The 12,889-nt window shown below is 45.8% G+C and overlaps 10 non-coding genes across 10 annotated transcripts; all 10 read left to right on the plus strand.

Annotated features, from left to right (window-relative positions):
- The first annotated feature begins 317 nt into the window (after window positions 1-317).
- Window positions 318-399, plus strand: Trnas-aga (transfer RNA serine (anticodon AGA)). Its single transcript has one exon. It is a non-coding gene; the product is annotated as a tRNA-Ser (tRNA).
- A 353-nt stretch (window positions 400-752) lies between these two features.
- Window positions 753-825, plus strand: Trnak-uuu (transfer RNA lysine (anticodon UUU)). Its single transcript has one exon. It is a non-coding gene; the product is annotated as a tRNA-Lys (tRNA).
- Window positions 826-963: 138 nt separating this feature from the next.
- Window positions 964-1,045, plus strand: Trnas-cga (transfer RNA serine (anticodon CGA)). Its single transcript has one exon. It is a non-coding gene; the product is annotated as a tRNA-Ser (tRNA).
- A 742-nt stretch (window positions 1,046-1,787) lies between these two features.
- Trnas-aga (transfer RNA serine (anticodon AGA)) lies at window positions 1,788-1,869 on the plus strand. The gene has a single exon. It is a non-coding gene; the product is annotated as a tRNA-Ser (tRNA).
- Window positions 1,870-2,222: 353 nt separating this feature from the next.
- Trnak-uuu (transfer RNA lysine (anticodon UUU)) lies at window positions 2,223-2,295 on the plus strand. Its single transcript has one exon. It is a non-coding gene; the product is annotated as a tRNA-Lys (tRNA).
- Window positions 2,296-2,433: 138 nt separating this feature from the next.
- On the plus strand, window positions 2,434-2,515 carry Trnas-cga (transfer RNA serine (anticodon CGA)). Its single transcript has one exon. It is a non-coding gene; the product is annotated as a tRNA-Ser (tRNA).
- Window positions 2,516-8,618: 6,103 nt separating this feature from the next.
- Window positions 8,619-8,700, plus strand: Trnas-cga (transfer RNA serine (anticodon CGA)). The gene has a single exon. It is a non-coding gene; the product is annotated as a tRNA-Ser (tRNA).
- Window positions 8,701-9,442: 742 nt separating this feature from the next.
- Window positions 9,443-9,524, plus strand: Trnas-aga (transfer RNA serine (anticodon AGA)). Its single transcript has one exon. It is a non-coding gene; the product is annotated as a tRNA-Ser (tRNA).
- Window positions 9,525-9,877: 353 nt separating this feature from the next.
- On the plus strand, window positions 9,878-9,950 carry Trnak-uuu (transfer RNA lysine (anticodon UUU)). The gene has a single exon. It is a non-coding gene; the product is annotated as a tRNA-Lys (tRNA).
- Window positions 9,951-10,088: 138 nt separating this feature from the next.
- On the plus strand, window positions 10,089-10,170 carry Trnas-cga (transfer RNA serine (anticodon CGA)). The gene has a single exon. It is a non-coding gene; the product is annotated as a tRNA-Ser (tRNA).
- The last annotated feature ends 2,719 nt before the right edge of the window (window positions 10,171-12,889 follow it).

Consider the following 12,889-nt stretch of genomic DNA (forward strand, 5'->3'; position numbering starts at 1 on the left):
GCGTCAGTGGGAAGTCGGTGAAGTCGCCATTGGAGCCCCAAGCCAGTAATTACGACACGCAAATCACTCGCACACATTGCAGCTGTACCACCATGCTTGGCAGAGGGACAGGATAGCTGAGTCAAGCAGAGCGCTAGACCGACAACCGAAAGGTCCCGGGTTTAAGCCCCTGTCCAGGCGAAAATTAATACACTGTCGTAACGGCTACTGTGCTGGCCACGGAAGCACTACAGAAACGAGTGAGGCCATGGCGTTTTCTGCCGCCAGGTTGCTTTAAAAGGAGCAGTTTCACTTGTAGAGAGACGCTGCTGCGACGGGCAGTCGTGGCCGAGTGGTTAAGGCGTCTGACTAGAAATCAGATTCCCTCTGGGAGCGTAGGTTCGAGTCCTACCGACTGCGTTTCGTTTTTGTGTCAAGACGCGAAGAGCGTCTCCAACGGAACCGTGAAATGGGCAAACACGTGGGAAACATTGCATTCGAGACGCTTGTGAATTTTCCAGTTGGCAAGTGAGTGTCGACAAAACACGAAGCTCCTCTGCTTCAACGTATGAGACGTAAAAGCTGCTGCAATTTGATTTTCATCGTGTGTCAGCTTTCTTCGATAGACAGTTACGAGCCCAGCGTGATGAGTTCGTAGAGAGCATTCAGAGGACGTTTAATTAGTAACAGCTCCATGCAATGATTGCCCAACAGTAAACGACATGAGGCAGTGTGTCCGTAGCATAGTGGGAAGTGACGTGGAGATAACATGAGCCTGGATAGCTCCGTCGGTAGAGCATTAGGCTTTTAACCTAAGGGTCCAGGGTTCAAGTCCCTGTCCGGGCGGAAATTTTAATACTTTGGTAGCGGCTCGCCTACAAGCGGTGAAAGCACTACGGAAAAAAATGCAGCTACGCCGTTCCCTGGCACTGCAGTGCTCTAAACGGCAGCAGGTGCACGTGTCGGGAGAATCTTGTGCTAGCGGCAGTCGTGGCCGAGTGGTTAAGGCGTCTGACTCGAAATCAGATTCCCTCTGGGAGCGTAGGTTCGAATCCTACCGGCTGCGTGCGATTTTGCGTACAAACGAGCAGAAAGTTTCGCGCACATGTGACATGCATGGGTGAATGCCAATGCAAACCAGTGCCACCTCTCTCAGCAAGACGAAGATTTATGTTTAAAGATACTAAATTTCGCGGCGGGCTCTGCTTCCTATGGCTATCGGTTCATCTCGCACGGAAGCTAGTAATGCAGAAATCCGTCGCAGGCCCACGAGCGCACCGCCGTCATTTCCTCGCGCAGTCGCCGTGTTCGTGAGTACGCACATGTACTTGAAAGTGTTGGACAGAGCGAGCATTCATTTCTTTTTAAGTATCGCAATTGAGTCATTTGAGTGCGGCAAAAGCAGTGGTGCAGCGTGTCTTCTCGTAAGATCTCGCAGCTGCTTGGAAGTATGTCCATCGTTTAAGACGACAGAAAACTAGCGTCAGCGGTGCGTCAGTGGGAAGTCGGTGAAGTCGCCATTGGAGCCCCAAGCCAGTAATTACGACACGCAAATCACTCGCACACATTGCAGCTGTACCACCATGCTTGGCAGAGGGACAGGATAGCTGAGTCAAGCAGAGCGCTAGACCGACAACCGAAAGGTCCCGGGTTTAAGCCCCTGTCCAGGCGAAAATTAATACACTGTCGTAACGGCTACTGTGCTGGCCACGGAAGCACTACAGAAACGAGTGAGGCCATGGCGTTTTCTGCCGCCAGGTTGCTTTAAAAGGAGCAGTTTCACTTGTAGAGAGACGCTGCTGCGACGGGCAGTCGTGGCCGAGTGGTTAAGGCGTCTGACTAGAAATCAGATTCCCTCTGGGAGCGTAGGTTCGAGTCCTACCGACTGCGTTTCGTTTTTGTGTCAAGACGCGAAGAGCGTCTCCAACGGAACCGTGAAATGGGCAAACACGTGGGAAACATTGCATTCGAGACGCTTGTGAATTTTCCAGTTGGCAAGTGAGTGTCGACAAAACACGAAGCTCCTCTGCTTCAACGTATGAGACGTAAAAGCTGCTGCAATTTGATTTTCATCGTGTGTCAGCTTTCTTCGATAGACAGTTACGAGCCCAGCGTGATGAGTTCGTAGAGAGCATTCAGAGGACGTTTAATTAGTAACAGCTCCATGCAATGATTTCCCAACAGTAAACGACATGAGGCAGTGTGTCCGTAGCATAGTGGGAAGTGACGTGGAAATAACATGAGCCCGGATAGCTCCGTCGGTAGAGCATTAGGCTTTTAACCTAAGGGTCCAGGGTTCAAGTCCCTGTCCGGGCGGAAATTTTAATACTTTGGTAGCGGCTCGCCTACAAGCGGTGAAAGCACTACGGAAAAAAATGCAGCTACGCCGTTCCCTGGCACTGCAGTGCTCTAAACGGCAGCAGGTGCACGTGTCGGGAGAATCTTGTGCTAGCGGCAGTCGTGGCCGAGTGGTTAAGGCGTCTGACTCGAAATCAGATTCCCTCTGGGAGCGTAGGTTCGAATCCTACCGGCTGCTATATTCTGGCTTTAGCCGTCGCCGCGGTCGGACGTGCTTGTTGTTTACTCCGCGTACGTTAGCGCTATCGCCGGTGTTTGGTGTTTACGTGAAGTTAGCTGTACATTTTCGCTGTTATTTTTTGAGTGGTGTCTCTGATAAGTGTTTTTATAGTGCTTTCGTCCGTTCCACGTCTCGTGCTTCGCCGCAATTTCGGTTGTTGCCGGAATTTCGTCGGAACCGACGACCATGTCTGACACCGTCAGGAAGAATACTTTAGTCTTCTCGTTCGAGAAAGAAACACGGCCGGTCCAACCCACTGCGCTGGAAATCCACGATTGGCTGACTGAGGTAATCGGTATAACTTCTGACTCTGTTCATAACACGCAATTAGATGCTGAAAAATACTGTGTTTTTGTTAAATTTCTGAACTCAGTGACAGTCGATAAGTTGCTTGCAAAATGGGGTAATTCCGTCGAATTTGTTCATCGAGACGGTTCAAAAAGTAATGTCTCTGTACGAAAAGCTGATATCATGTACACCAATGTCAGGATTTTGAATGTTCCAATTGAAATTGATAATCAGTTGATCAAGGACGCTCTATCTAAATATGGCGAAGTTAAATCTATCTATAACGAAAGATGGTCGAAGCTATACAAGATACAGTGTTTTAATGGCATTAGATCCGTTGAAATGGAGGTGAAAGCCAACATTCCGTCCCATATATCCGTTGCAGGCCATAAAGCACATGTTGTGTATTCTGGTCAGGAGCGCACGTGCAATATTTGCAATGAGACAGGTCATTTCCGACAAGATTGTCCGCGCCGTGTTTTTGTTCTTCGGAACAATCTAACACAGCGTCAAAAACTGACCCTCAGCGATGTCTTACCAAATAGCACTTCCCTTCTTTCGGTTAACGACAGTGGTGCATGTACTTCTGCAGTGCCCGCCATAACTACTACGGAGTTCCCTCCCCTGAGCGTCATTACATCACACCCTTCTGTTCCCGATTGCGATCTCCAGAATAAGAAGCGACCGTTGGAAACGACCGATGACGGCTCGGACGGCGAGTCCGCCCGTAATTCGCCTTCCACCCGCAAGCAGAAGCAGTGTAATGCGGATGTGCTCGAGGAAACAAACAGTACATGTATTGACGTGACGACAGCCGCTGAGGCAACCCGGCCGCTGTCGGCGGCTGAACAGGTACAAACGGTCCACGGAGGGGACGCAGTAACGATTGTCGCGGAGACGGAAGAGGCGCACTCCGAAGCACAAGAGGTGACGGAGCGGAACCCAACTCAAGAACTTACAGACCCACAAACCGCCGACTCAGTCAGTGCTCTGGAGCTAGTGACGGAAGAACAAGGAAATGGCACTCGTAAAAAGGACGCTGTTGAGGCAGCTTCGGTCACAACGGTGGTAAAGATAGACAATCCGAATGACGGCGCGTTGAACCAAGATGTCCGAAGACGCCGACTCAAACCGCATCCTAATCTCAAAGCTTCCCGTAACCAAAGCAAACAACAACCAGCACAAGAGGAAGCGACGGCCAAGAACGTCTTGTATGAAATCATCACGGAAAGACCTAAGGAGGTACCTTCAAGTGACATTAGTGATGCAAAGCCCCTCGGTAAAACTAAAACCCGAGATGTTCGGAATCCTGCACCAAAATGAGGCTGTAAGATGAAAAAAAAAAGGATTTTGTTGAACCAGTTTCATTTCTAATTGTACTACTGTCTTAGTCATATTTCAGAGGAACCAGATGAAGTGTTTACCGAGCTTCAAATACTGACTATTCTTTTAGATGTTTGTTTAAGCGGAGTCGTTTCTCCCTTCTAGAAGCTGCACATCTCTTTTTTTTTTATTAATATTTTGTTATCTTTTTAATCACTTATTTACTTTTTATGCAAACTAAATGTCCCAGGCATATACAATTACGACTATCAATATTAACAGGATTACATCCGTGACTAAAGTTACAGCGCTCAAGGATTATTTATATGAGTCAGGGACGGACATTGCTTTCCTACAGGAAGTAGTGCTGACTAATCTTACAGTGCCTGGATATTTGGCGATTTTAAATGTCTCACTTGACACCAACGTCGGTACAGCAATTTTAGTCAGGGAGGGGATTCCTGTCTCGGATATCGAGAGGTTGGACTCCGGCAGAGCGATAGGTATAAAAGTCTTTGGTTCTACCCTTATCAATCTGTATGCCCCTTCTGGCACATCCAATAGAATGGAAAGAGCACAGTTCTATAAAGAAGAAATCATTTATTTATTACGGAAAAACCCAAAAGATCTTATAATAGGCGGTGATTTTAATTGTGTGATAAATAAGAAAGACCAGGTTCCGAATTTTAATAACTGCATTGAACTGAAGCGTTTCGTCACTGTTTTACAGCTTAAAGATGCTTGGGAAATAATGTATCCCACATTTGTGGCATTTACATTCCTAGGTCCTCACTCACGTAGCAGGATCGACAGACTCTACATATCGCAAAGTCTAGTTAGCTCCTTCATTAAAGCAGAGACGATTCCAGTTTACTTTTCTGATCATAGCTCCGTGCTAGCTTCCATCAACCTTACTGCGCAACCCACTCGCCGTTTTAGAAGTTCATGGCACCTTAATACGTCACTGATGCAGGACGACGGATTAGAAGAAAGTTTGACAGAAGCGTGGGCATTGTGCCTCCGCTCTGCAGATAGACACGTCTCAGTACTAGACTGGTGGTGCAACAGGGCAAAGCCTAAACTGAGAAAAGTTCTCATCCAGTATAGTGTACAACGATCGAAAGACTTGAAAAATTCCATAGAATTTTATTATACCATGCTGCGAAATTTATATGAGCAGGCGAACACTTCCAACGTCCGTCTGGCAGATATCAAGCAAACTAAGGCCAAATTGCTCAGTCTTAAAAGACAGCAGATGGAGGGTCTGAAATTAAAATCCAAGGCTAAGACAGTCGTGGAGGATGAACATGCTTCCTTGTACCATCTACTGAAGCACGAAAGAAACAGGAGACGCACCTTCATTGATGGACTTCAGTCTGAAACTGGCGAGACACTCACGACTCAGAGAGACATCGTCAATGCAGTGCACAAATATTACGAAGACCTATACACTGCCAACCCGGTATGTGAAGAGTCCTTCGATGAGTTCCTTAGTTACATAGCTCCACAGGTCTCGGACGAGGAAAACGAAGACCTTCTCGTTGAGTGTACTAACGAAGATATCCACAGAATCATCTGCAAATCTCCTCTGAGGAAATCGCCGGGACCGGATGGTTTGCCTGTTGAATTTTATAAACGATACTGGCCACTGATTGGTGACATGTTTACCCGAATGACGAACGAGGTGCTTCAGGGAAAGCATTTACCTGCTGTTTTTAAAGAGAGCACAATAGTACTAATCCCAAAAAATGCTGCAAAAAGAAACCTCAACAACTTTCGTCCTATCTCCCTGTTAAACTCCGATTATAAAATCATCGGCAGAATTTTAAACAACAGACTCTCACAGTTGGCCAAAAAGATAGTAAGTCCATACCAGTCCTGTGTGCCTACCAAGAGCATTTTCAAAAGCATAGCTGAATATAGAGATATAATTGCAATCACTGCTGTGACCACCATAAAATGTGCTATCATGTTTATTGACTTCCAGAAAGCATTTGATCGTGTGGATCATAGATTCCTTAGTGCCACACTGAACAAAATAGGTTTTAATGAGCGAGTCGTAAGTGTGATCAGAAATGTTGCAACAGGCATCAGCGCTTGTATATCAGTTAACTGCCAGAGGACAAAGCAGATTCAGATCAGGCGCGGCGTTCCTCAAGGAAGCCCCCTCTCCATGTTCCTATTCGTGCTTTCATTAGAACCTTTCCTCCGCAGTGTTCATGCCACTCTAACTGGCATCACATTATCTGGTCACCGAACAGTCATAAACGCCTATGCCGATGATGTCGGAGTCGTCCTGCGAAATCCCGACGACATTTTGAAATTGGAAACGTTAATTAAAAAGTACTGTAGAGTCTCCGGAGCAGGTGTCAACGCAAACAAAAGCAAACTCCTAAACCTGCGGGGTTTTCAACATACCACCTTAGCCTGGGCCACAATGGTCACCCAATGCAAAGCACTAGGAATAACACTGACACCTTGTCCGTTAAAAATGGCAGCTATCAATTGGAGAAATACGTCGGGACAACTTCTTGGAACAACAAGAGAAAACCTCCACCGTAACATGAACCAAGTTCAGAGGGTGATTTTCATTAACCACTGCATTCTCTCCAGGAGTTACTTTATAGCACAGATCTTCCCACTACCGAAAATGATTGGAAAAAAGATAATGTCTACCATTGCCAGCTATCTTTGGAGAGGGGATATATTCAGAGTCGACGCAAGAACTGCGACCTTAGATCCCAGGAATGGAGGTTTGGGGTTAGTTGACAACAGAAATAAGGCGTCTGCGCTTTTTATAAAAAGGACCGCCACTATCCTTAGCGACCACGCTGATAGCATTACAACTAAATTATTTGAAGTTGTCAGGCCTGCCAGTTTACAGGCGCCGGTGAATGTGCAAACAATAAATAACCGGCTCCAGTACGTTCGTGTATATTTTGTGGAATTCAGCTATCTCGGCGGTGTCATCATCAACTCACGACGGATCACGGCCCGCGATATTCTGTGCCATCGAAAGAAAATGGAGGGGAGAAACAAATTGGAAAGTAAATACCCACACACTGATTGGGACGCCATATGGAAAAATATTAATATGCGTGGTCTACCATCGGACGTCAAGTCAGCGTGGTATAAAACAGTGAATGAGACCGTAAGCACCAATGAAAGGTTACATGCAATCGGCGTTAGCGACACGAACCTATGTCTCAAATGTAAATTGATCGACACGTTAGTGCACAGATTCACGTGCGGTGGCAATCTACAACTCTGTAATTGGATTAGGGAACAACTGGCTTTTCTTACGAGATCTTCGGTGGAAAATTTTCCCCCTGTTACATTCCTCAGGCCTCAGACTTGCTATTTTCCAGCAGCAAAAAACAACTCGGTCCATTGGTTAATGGGACACTATGTGAATTACGTAATTAATCACCTGGGAAATGACAATTCCACTGATTTTTACATGTACTTGAAGTGTGCTTTTTATACCGCCCTGAAATATAAAGACCACAAGAAAAACTACGGCAATATGCTTAAAATTGTATTCGAGCGACTGGGCATTGGTTGACAAGCCAACGAGATAAACAAAAATCGTTTATTTAAGCGAAACGACGCTTAAACAAAAACAATTGGGGAGAAGTACAATTTTACAGTTTCATATTACAATCACTTATCCTCTGCTGGCAAAGAAGGCTATTTTGTTTATTGCACAGAAGAAGCCGAAGCCGAAAGCCAGTATCGCAGGGTTAAAGATAAATTGTTTTCTTATACATTCATTTTATGACTGAGAAGGAAGTCTCATTTGTTTCCATGGAAGGGAACATACTTTTTTATTATTATTATTAATCTCAAGAAGGAAAGGAGGCTATGGAATTAGTGCCTTAACATAAAATTCCTTCTTCACATTCCATGAAGATTTTTCTTTTACAATAAAAAAATAACAAACAAACAAAAATAATAATAATAACAATAAAAAAACTAAACAGAAATTAAAAAAAAATAATATACAGGTTCAGGGTCCACTACTTCCTACAACTTTATTATATATTACAAAGAAGTATGCTAGGTTGCCGAGAAGCAGTGGATGAGGAAAAAAAAAAAAAAAAAGAAAAAAAAAAAAAAAGAGAAAAGCACTAAAGCTATAACCTTCAATCTCTATTGCCTCGGCATGACATAAATTTTTTGTTTCAAATGAAGCATCTTTTGGTTCAGGATTTCGAAGGCAAAACAGCATATATCTACGTATCCACAAGATGTAAAATTTCTTATTCAAAACTATGATAAAGACACGCCTCAGCAACAGGACTGGGTGGAGACATCGCGGCCAGGCCTCGAGATTTTGACCCCTGCCCGCTTTGCCTCCGCCTGCCTCATGCTGCCATAAAATAAAAAAAAAATAAAAAAAAAAATAAACGGCAGCAGGTGCACGTGTCGGGAGAATCTTGTGCTAGCGGCAGTCGTGGCCGAGTGGTTAAGGCGTCTGACTCGAAATCAGATTCCCTCTGGGAGCGTAGGTTCGAATACTACCGGCTGTGTGCGATTTTGCGTACAAACGAGCAGAAAGTTTCGCGCACATGTGACATGCATGGGTGAATGCCAATGCAAACCAGTGCCACCTCTCTCAGCAAGACGAAGATTTATGTTTAAAGATACTAAATTTCGCGGCGGGCTCTGCTTCCTATGGCTATCGGTTCATCTCGCACGGAAGCTAGTAATGCAGAAATCCGTCGCAGGCCCACGAGCGCACCGCCGTCATTTCCTCGCGCAGTCGCCGTGTTCGTGAGTACGCACATGTACTTGAAAGTGTTGGACAGAGCGAGCATTCATTTCTTTTTAAGTATCGCAATTGAGTCATTTGAGTGCGGCAAAAGCAGTGGTGCAGCGTGTCTTCTCGTAAGATCTCGCAGCTGCTTGGAAGTATGTCCATCGTTTAAGACGACAGAAAACTAGCGTCAGCGGTGCGTCAGTGGGAAGTCGGTGAAGTCGCCATTGGAGCCCCAAGCCAGTAATTACGACACGCAAATCACTCGCACACATTGCAGCTGTACCACCATGCTTGGCAGAGGGACAGGATAGCTGAGTCAAGCAGAGCGCTAGACCGACAACCGAAAGGTCCCGGGTTTAAGCCCCTGTCCAGGCGAAAATTAATACACTGTCGTAACGGCTACTGTGCTGGCCACGGAAGCACTACAGAAACGAGTGAGGCCATGGCGTTTTCTGCCGCCAGGTTGCTTTAAAAGGAGCAGTTTCACTTGTAGAGAGACGCTGCTGCGACGGGCAGTCGTGGCCGAGTGGTTAAGGCGTCTGACTAGAAATCAGATTCCCTCTGGGAGCGTAGGTTCGAGTCCTACCGACTGCGTTTCGTTTTTGTGTCAAGACGCGAAGAGCGTCTCCAACGGAACCGTGAAATGGGCAAACACGTGGGAAACATTGCATTCGAGACGCTTGTGAATTTTCCAGTTGGCAAGTGAGTGTCGACAAAACACGAAGCTCCTCTGCTTCAACGTATGAGACGTAAAAGCTGCTGCAATTTGATTTTCATCGTGTGTCAGCTTTCTTCGATAGACAGTTACGAGCCCAGCGTGATGAGTTCGTAGAGAGCATTCAGAGGACGTTTAATTAGTAACAGCTCCATGCAATGATTGCCCAACAGTAAACGACATGAGGCAGTGTGTCCGTAGCATAGTGGGAAGTGACGTGGAGATAACATGAGCCCGGATAGCTCCGTCGGTAGAGCATTAGGCTTTTAACCTAAGGGTCCAGGGTTCAAGTCCCTGTCCGGGTGGAAATTTTAATACTTTGGTAGCGGCTCGCCTACAAGCGGTGAAAGCACTACGGAAAAAAATGCAGCTACGCCGTTCCCTGGCACTGTAGTGCTCTAAACGGCAGCAGGTGCACGTGTCGGGAGAATCTTGTGCTAGCGGCAGTCGTGGCCGAGTGGTTAAGGCGTCTGACTCGAAATCAGATTCCCTCTGGGAGCGTAGGTTCGAATCCTACCGGCTGCTATATTCTGGCTTTAGCCGTCGCCGCGGTCGGACGTGCTTGTTGTTTACTCCGCGTACGTTAGCGCTATCGCCGGTGTTTGGTGTTTACGTGAAGTTAGCTGTACATTTTCGCTGTTATTTTTTGAGTGGTGTCTCTGATAAGTGTTTTTATAGTGCTTTCGTCCGTTCCACGTCTCGTGCTTCGCCGCAATTTCGGTTGTTGCCGGAATTTCGTCGGAACCGACGACCATGTCTGACACCGTCAGGAAGAATACTTTAGTCTTCTCGTTCGAGAAAGAAACACGGCCGGTCCAACCCACTGCGCTGGAAATCCACGATTGGCTGACTGAGGTAATCGGTATAACTTCTGACTCTGTTCATAACACGCAATTAGATGCTGAAAAATACTGTGTTTTTGTTAAATTTCTGAACTCAGTGACAGTCGATAAGTTGCTTGCAAAATGGGGTAATTCCGTCGAATTTGTTCATCGAGACGGTTCAAAAAGTAATGTCTCTGTACGAAAAGCTGATATCATGTACACCAATGTCAGGATTTTGAATGTTCCAATTGAAATTGATAATCAGTTGATCAAGGACGCTCTATCTAAATATGGCGAAGTTAAATCTATCTATAACGAAAGATGGTCGAAGCTATACAAGATACAGTGTTTTAATGGCATTAGATCCGTTGAAATGGAGGTGAAAGCCAACATTCCGTCCCATATATCCGTTGCAGGCCATAAAGCACATGTTGTGTATTCTGGTCAGGAGCGCACGTGCAATATTTGCAATGAGACAGGTCATTTCCGACAAGATTGTCCGCGCCGTGTTTTTGTTCTTCGGAACAATCTAACACAGCGTCAAAAACTGACCCTCAGCGATGTCTTACCAAATAGCACTTCCCTTCTTTCGGTTAACGACAGTGGTGCATGTACTTCTGCAGTGCCCGCCATAACTACTACGGAGTTCCCTCCCCTGAGCGTCATTACATCACACCCTTCTGTTCCCGATTGCGATCTCCAGAATAAGAAGCGACCGTTGGAAACGACCGATGACGGCTCGGACGGCGAGTCCGCCCGTAATTCGCCTTCCACCCGCAAGCAGAAGCAGTGTAATGCGGATGTGCTCGAGGAAACAAACAGTACATGTATTGACGTGACGACAGCCGCTGAGGCAACCCGGCCGCTGTCGGCGGCTGAACAGGTACAAACGGTCCACGGAGGGGACGCAGTAACGATTGTCGCGGAGACGGAAGAGGCGCACTCCGAAGCACAAGAGGTGACGGAGCGGAACCCAACTCAAGAACTTACAGACCCACAAACCGCCGACTCAGTCAGTGCTCTGGAGCTAGTGACGGAAGAACAAGGAAATGGCACTCGTAAAAAGGACGCTGTTGAGGCAGCTTCGGTCACAACGGTGGTAAAGATAGACAATCCGAATGACGGCGCGTTGAACCAAGATGTCCGAAGACGCCGACTCAAACCGCATCCTAATCTCAAAGCTTCCCGTAACCAAAGCAAACAACAACCAGCACAAGAGGAAGCGACGGCCAAGAACGTCTTGTATGAAATCATCACGGAAAGACCTAAGGAGGTACCTTCAAGTGACATTAGTGATGCAAAGCCCCTCGGTAAAACTAAAACCCGAGATGTTCGGAATCCTGCACCAAAATGAGGCTGTAAGATGAAAAAAAAAAGGATTTTGTTGAACCAGTTTCATTTCTAATTGTACTACTGTCTTAGTCATATTTCAGAGGAACCAGATGAAGTGTTTACCGAGCTTCAAATACTGACTATTCTTTTAGATGTTTGTTTAAGCGGAGTCGTTTCTCCCTTCTAGAAGCTGCACATCTCTTTTTTTTTTATTAATATTTTGTTATCTTTTTAATCACTTATTTACTTTTTATGCAAACTAAATGTCCCAGGCATATACAATTACGACTATCAATATTAACAGGATTACATCTGTGACTAAAGTTACAGCGCTCAAGGATTATTTATATGAGTCAGGGACGGACATTGCTTTCCTACAGGAAGTAGTGCTGACTAATCTTACAGTGCCTGGATATTTGGCGATTTTAAATGTCTCACTTGACACCAACGTCGGTACAGCAATTTTAGTCAGGGAGGGGATTCCTGTCTCGGATATCGAGAGGTTGGACTCCGGCAGAGCGATAGGTATAAAAGTCTTTGGTTCTACCCTTATCAATCTGTATGCCCCTTCTGGCACATCCAATAGAATGGAAAGAGCACAGTTCTATAAAGAAGAAATCATTTATTTATTACGGAAAAACCCAAAAGATCTTATAATAGGCGGTGATTTTAATTGTGTGATAAATAAGAAAGACCAGGTTCCGAATTTTAATAACTGCATTGAACTGAAGCGTTTCGTCACTGTTTTACAGCTTAAAGATGCTTGGGAAATAATGTATCCCACATTTGTGGCATTTACATTCCTAGGTCCTCACTCACGTAGCAGGATCGACAGACTCTACATATCGCAAAGTCTAGTTAGCTCCTTCATTAAAGCAGAGACGATTCCAGTTTACTTTTCTGATCATAGCTCCGTGCTAGCTTCCATCAACCTTACTGCGCAACCCACTCGCCGTTTTAGAAGTTCATGGCACCTTAATACGTCACTGATGCAGGACGACGGATTAGAAGAAAGTTTGACAGAAGCGTGGGCATTGTGCCTCCGCTCTGCAGATAGACACGTCTCAGTACTAGACTGGTGGTGCAAC

The sequence above is a fragment of the Schistocerca gregaria genome, chromosome 3 (genome assembly GCF_023897955.1).
Source record: "Schistocerca gregaria isolate iqSchGreg1 chromosome 3, iqSchGreg1.2, whole genome shotgun sequence".
Lineage (NCBI taxonomy): Eukaryota > Metazoa > Arthropoda > Insecta > Orthoptera > Acrididae > Schistocerca > Schistocerca gregaria.